This window comes from Podarcis bocagei, assembly GCF_964188305.1.
Source record: "Podarcis bocagei genome assembly, chromosome: 4".
Taxonomy (NCBI): domain Eukaryota; kingdom Metazoa; phylum Chordata; class Lepidosauria; order Squamata; family Lacertidae; genus Podarcis; species Podarcis bocagei.
The window spans coordinates 80,085,653-80,092,160 of NC_138128.1; the positions used below are offsets into that span (position 1 = coordinate 80,085,653).

The window sequence follows — 6,508 nt, forward strand, 5'->3', positions numbered from 1 at the left end:
AGATGCACTTAACCCATCCAGACTGGGGAAGCAGCTATTAACAGTGTCTCTTTTTTAGCTGGACACAGCTTCAGTTTGTTAGTCCTCATCAGGTCCACTGCCAAGGCCAGGCACCAGTTTATCAAATCCACCACCACCCTTTGCAAATGAAGAAGAAATAGAGCTGTGTGTCATCAGCATACTGAAGAACTGAAAGTGATGAATGCAGTGAAAGGAATCAGTACAAAGTTTAATGACCAAATTTGTTTCAACCACAAGGTCTTTTTCAGTGAGTTCAAGTAAATACCACTTGTCTCTAGTGCGCTCTTCTCCAGAGGAAGCCATAATTGAGGAATGACTGCCCCTAGATGCTTTCATCACTTTAAGGAAGTAGAGAGCATCTGACAATATAATATTGATGCAGGATTCCTCCTGAAATTCCCACTGAGGACTTCTTCACATTCATGGGTGAAGTCTTTTGCTGAATGCTTCATGTTATTGCCAAAGCAAGATGAACTGAGAACACTCCCTTCTTAGGCTTTCCAAATGCCTTTATGGCTATTAAGCTTGTGCATCACACTGCCTATTAACCACAGCAAAGATCAGGCCAGTAAGGAGTTTCCATCTAAGCTGCAGAGGTTCTGCTGACCTCGCTGCAAGCTTTGAGGTGACAAGATAGTAAGTAGCAGCATGCAGAGCAAAGAAAAGGAATGACCCATCTGTGCAGCCAGAGTCTTGTTCTGTTCCATCATTCCAGATTACCCATCAAATTATGCCAGAGCTTTAGACGCACTGGCTACCATCCAGCACAGCAGTGACTGGTCCTTAGCAGGATTTTACAGCTGACATCTTCCTCAGAGGCTTCTGCACACAACTCCCAAGACACTTTTATTAAAACTAGTGGGTTGCTGTTGTTGTTGTTTTAAAAAACAACACTTTTAGGATCTGCAAGGTGAATCTCCAAACTGTGGTTTTTCACAAATCATGTTCTGTTCATAGATCTTGAGAAATAAGCAGGAAAAGGGTAGGTCAAAACCACCAAGACATCCTCCAGTGACCTCTTTAGAGAAGACGTGTGCAGTGTTAGAAACTCAGCAATATAAGCTAGGCGTCAAATGGCTCCTTAAACCAGGGTGATGGTTGCCAAAACTGAATGCCTGGTTGCCATTTTGGGACAACTTTACGAATGGGGCAACAATACAACTTTTTGGTTCCTGAAATTTATTCTGATTGTGCAGATAAAATACAACAGGATGTGTTGCTAGTGTGTGAAAATGGTCAAGATCCAAGGATCCCCAGGCATACACCTTCAGATAGTGGAGGGGAGATGGTGAGGGGAGAGACTCCATCAGGCAAGGCCTCCTTCCACCTGCCTTGTCCCACCCTCTGACCCTACAAGACCTCATAAGGAAGCTGGTCCTGGAGGAAGAACTGTGAGGGGAGAGGCTTCATCAGGCAAGGCCTCCTTCCACCTGCCTTGCTCCACCCTCTAGTCCAGGGGTCAGCAACCTTTTTCAGCTGTGTGCCGGTCCACCATCCCTCAGACCTTGTGGTGGGCCGGACTATTTTTTTGGGGGGGGGGATGAACGAATTCCTATGCCCCACAAATAACCCAGAGATGCATTTTAAATAAAAGGGCACATACTACTTATGTAAAACACACTGATTTCCGGACTGTCCACGGGCCGGATTGAGAAGGCGATTGGGCTGCATCCAGCCCCCAGGTCTTAGGTTGCCTACCCCTGCTCTAGTCTCTGCTTCTCAATTTGTATTGCATTATTTTATGTACTGTGGCTTGCCGCTGTTTTATTGATTATAGTTTAGAAATTATTTATTGTAACTTTGAGTGGATTTCTGTTTAACTTTTATATGTTATTATTATTATTTAATACTATTCTAATGATTGCTGAATGTTACTTTTTGATGTAGGTTGTCTATTTTAAAGTTATGTTTTATTATCACATTTTTGTATTGCATTAGATTGTTATAAGATGTACATTTTTTGTTTCTTCAGCTGGTAAACCGCTTTGAGTATTGTAAGGTAAAAAGATGGTATACAAATTAAAAATGATGATGATGGAGCTATCAGGCGTCATCCTGGCACTTGGACATCTTCACGTGGTCACAAGTGACCAATAGCCAGTTACAAAATGTGCCTGGTGCCTGGCAATATTTCAAACACTAGGTGTATGGAACCTCAGGCCCAGGGGTTTAATGTGGCCCTCAAGGCTTCTCTATCTGGCCCTGGGGCTCTCCCTAGACACTTCTCCTCAGGGCACAGCTATGGTTTTCTTTGCTTGGCTGGAATGTGCGCTCTGATCATGCCTCTTGCTTACCTGAATAGAGGACACAGAAGCATGTGTGCAGAAGCTAACCTACTCTTCAAAACTAAAATTTGCATTTGTTGCTCCACCCACTTTTGCCTCTGGTCCCACCCACCACTGGCATATGCCCCCCAGAAAGTTGCCCATTAAGGGGATGTGGCCCTCAGCCAGAAAAGAGTTCCTTGTCCTGGTACTATGCAGACTGACAGTTGCTCTCCAGGCTCTTTCACATCATGCGCTGGCCTGGCTTCTCCGTGTGAACAGTTCATCCCTTGGGGAAAGAATGAACTGCTTTCGGACTACCTGTCCCAACTTGACTGCCCATCTGCTTTCCAGCATTTGCTCAAGTCCTTGCCTGCCTGGAGTTTCTGGACCACCAACCTGGACAGTCTTCTTGGGCATCAAGCCCAGTTATGGGCAGGCCAATGACACAGACATTGTGGAGGTTTTGTCTCATTTGCAGAGCTTCTGTTGACCTCCTTGCTGACTTCACAATGGCAGGTCACAGCTGACAAGACAAATACAAGAAAGCATCATACCCTGAAGCATGAAGACCTCATTTATCAAGCTCAGCTGCAGTGCGCTAAATAAAGCAAACAGATTCCAATGAGAGGATCGCCATTCGTTTCAATGTCAGCTATACCCTGGACTGATATTTTCCCCACAGGGAAGATGTGGGGAGAGGGAATCCTATATCTACCATATCATTCAAAGTATATATATCTGTGTCGATATATACAAAATGCCAATTGACAGGTTTTGGTTTTTTTAAAAAAAAGCATCCATATGATTTCACAGTGGTTTACAAAACTTTGAACAAATTGAAAACAGATAAAAGTGCAATAAAGTCTCAGAGTGTTAAAAACTTTTATGATAATATTAAAAGGTGCTTTAAAATGCCTGGGTGAATTTTAAAAGTGGGGCGTTGCTGATAGCTACGAGATAGTGAAGGTGATTATCTGGGGAAGGGCTAGAGATGTGAAGGCATAGGGAAAAAAGGAATTGGGGGGTCACTGTCACCCCCCCACACACACAATTTTCTGTTGTTGGTTTTCCTTATTTCTCTATGAAGGGCAGTGCCCAATGACCATAGAATGCAGACAGGTTGATAGTGCTCCATGAAGTACTTTGCTCCCAAGATGCTTTTAGTGTCTTAAAAGTATGCACCAGCAGTTCAAATTGGGTCCAGAAGCATTTCCGAATTGCTCTCAGAGGCAGTCTCTCTATATAATAATGCAGCAATCCAGATAGGATCTCAACAAAGCTTTCTGGTAACATGATCCCAAGCTATTTACATGTTAAAACCAGTATTTAAATTGGACCTTGGAAATGCAGTGGAAGCCAGTTGAGCTGACAAAACACAGGTGAAATATGGTCAAACCACTAAGTTTATTTAGTGAATCCATTACAGAAGCAGATTTGAACCAGATCCTCCCTAAATTGGCCCCGAGTTGTCTGTTACACTATACCAGTTCCCAAGCTCTGTAAGAATTTTTTCTTGACACCTCTTCTTCCCCTATGAAGCCTGAAAATTCATATGAACCATCACCTTCTAAATCCAACACAAGTGCTTTGTTCCAAGCTTCCCAGCTTCCCATGGCCCTATTCTATTCCACCTGCCTCCCCTTATTCCTTTTTAATATCCCTGACCCGTAAGACTTTTACTTTTACTTCTCTAAAACTAACCCAACCCTAGCTATGTCTATTTGGAAGTAGGATTCTGGATTTCAAAGGGACTTATTTTCATGTAAGTGTGCTTAGGACAGCAGCCTAAGTTAACCAAAGTTTGTACATCATGAGTCTTGGTTGGTCTTCATAAAGGTACTATTTTACTCTCACTGTTTAAATTTTGGCTGCAATTGTTATCTTTTCTTACTAGACATTTCTATTAACAGGGCTTTAGCTCAGGGGGAAAAACACCCACAAAGAAAATTCAACTGTCTAATTCAAAGCTCCAGTTTGGAATTTATTTCAGGCTATTTATGACAGCAGCCTGTTTTTAAAAGTGCCTGTTATTTTGCATCAGAGTTTGTCATGCTTCTTACAGCCATTATGAAAAGCCTTTCAAACCCTCCTCTTCTTAATTACCACAAAGAACTTGGATGCATTTCCCCGCTCTGATCTGCTAATTTAAACCTCATCCATGGAAATGAGCAACAATGGACTCAAGGAAATTATATTCAACAATTGAAATCAACAAGTTAAGCAACTGAAACGGATGCCAGCTTTTCCTTGGTCAGCTAACCAGGATCAAAGAGTGAGTGGATCAATTGTAAGGTCATTAAAGGACAAGAGAAAACACAATGGATATTGATGTCAGAGAAAACGAGTCTAATTGGCCACACCTCCATCGCTGATCAAGTGAGAAAGGACCCACCTCATGCCCTTGGACATGGAGGTCAGCTAATATATGAGTTCTACATGCCTGATTAACTACTTGCTTGCCTAGCAGATTTCAGATGACTACCACTTCATAATTGATCCCAGCGGGACTACTGGGTTCATTTAATCCAAGACAATTATTGAATATTTCAATGTGGTATTCACTTGTCATTTCTGGCTTACAGACCATACATGATGCACAGTGGCATGATTTTAGATCTTTGTAGAAAGGGAGGCAAAGCGATCAGAGAAAGGTGGGTGACAGTTAACAGGGGTTTTTTAAAAAATCAACTCTTGGACAAATTCAAGATTAAAGGAATGGCAGGGATCCAAAAAGAGCTGCCCAAAGGCTTGTTCATGCATGGTGAAATTTCTGACTGCGAATGGCAGACCTCTGTGCCTTTGTAATATCCCTTTTATGTGCACCTATACGAACAGAACATAGTGGAAGCATATAACCTCCGGTAACAGGTTGCAAGATCCTGCATCAGATTCTCCAAAGCAACATAGCCTCCCATAGTTTCCAGCCCAATTACTTCCAGCTAAAAAACTTTCAGCCTCTGTCAGTGTCCAATTCAAACTCCCACTGTCTCCAGCTGTCTCTGTTTCCACCACGTTCTGATGGATGCCGCATTTCCAAAGCTAGTGTGCATGTGTCGAGGCACTGGGTTTCTAAGGGGCAACCATAGGATATGTCCATGCATGCTGAGACAGCCAAACTGATGTCAGCAAATTGCTGAAAGCCCTTCTCCACCTGCTACATCTTGCAGCAATAAAAACTCAGAAAACAATGGTCCTAGATCATAGGCAGCTGACCCGTCACCCTTCAGATGTCTCTGTACTACATCTCCCATGATCCCTAACTGTGGGCTGGGTTGGCTGGGGCTGATGGGATTTGGAGTCCAATAACATATGGAGGGTCACAAATTAGCACCCCTGCCCTAGACTATAGTCCTCTCTAGATGTTCCCCCTCATGTGCTCCCTACTTCATTGGTAGTGGGGGAGCAGGAAAGTGCTAATTTTCCCTGCCCCCCTCTGCCACTTTCCCAGTGGCCTCCCTGCCCACCTGCATGGGGCTGAACACCTGTAGCAGAGAGTCATCTCCACACAAGGAAGCTCCTGCACTATTTAGAACCCTGATTGTACATGGTCTAAGGCTACAGACCATGTCCCAGGTTTTGGTCTGAAGGCACATGCGATCTGGCTGAAGCTAAGCAGGTCTGGGACTCTGGACCATTCTCTGAATGGTGAACTGCCAAGTATGTGTGCCACAAGTATATCACCTTGGGTTCCATGAAAGAAAAAAGGCAGGGTATAAATGAAAGGGTATAAATGAGTAGATAAAATGCAGAAGTCCATTCCCAACTTGTGCAGCAGGGAGAGCAGGGCCAGTGAGTGAGCTCATTCTTGCTCTCCGCAGTCCTCACCCTGCAGGGCAATTGCACAAGGCCTGAATGCCTAGAGAGAGCTTATGTCATCTATAGTTCAAAATGAATTTCAGCAGCAAAAAAACAGGTTTTGCCCTATATGCTACCTAGAAGGTGGCACAGCCTTTCTTTCAAAGGTAACACTTCCTGAACTTCACTGATAACAAGCATTACCATGAAAGTCATGGACTCCTAAGCTTCTGTGAAGAGCAGCATTCTTGTTCTTTACCCCAGGTTGGCAGTGGAGGGGGAGATTAGCCTGTGGGCGCTTGTATAGGACAGACAGAAGTGCCTGTCTTGGAATGAATGGCCTGGCTGTGTGGCAATGGCTTGGCATAGAGGCAGCCCACTGCTGGGTGACAAGCTTTCCAGCACCTAAAAAGTGGGTCTCTGTG

General features: G+C 43.8%; 1 long non-coding RNA gene across 1 annotated transcript; it reads right to left on the reverse strand.

The window, feature by feature from the left end:
- Positions 1–208: 208 nt before the first annotated feature.
- LOC308585347 lies at positions 209–3,288 on the reverse strand. Its single transcript, XR_014007310.1, has 2 exons — positions 2,607–3,288; positions 209–1,410 (listed from the first exon to the last, which is right to left on the reverse strand). It is a non-coding gene; the product is annotated as an uncharacterized lncRNA (long non-coding RNA).
- Positions 3,289–6,508: the final 3,220 nt, after the last annotated feature.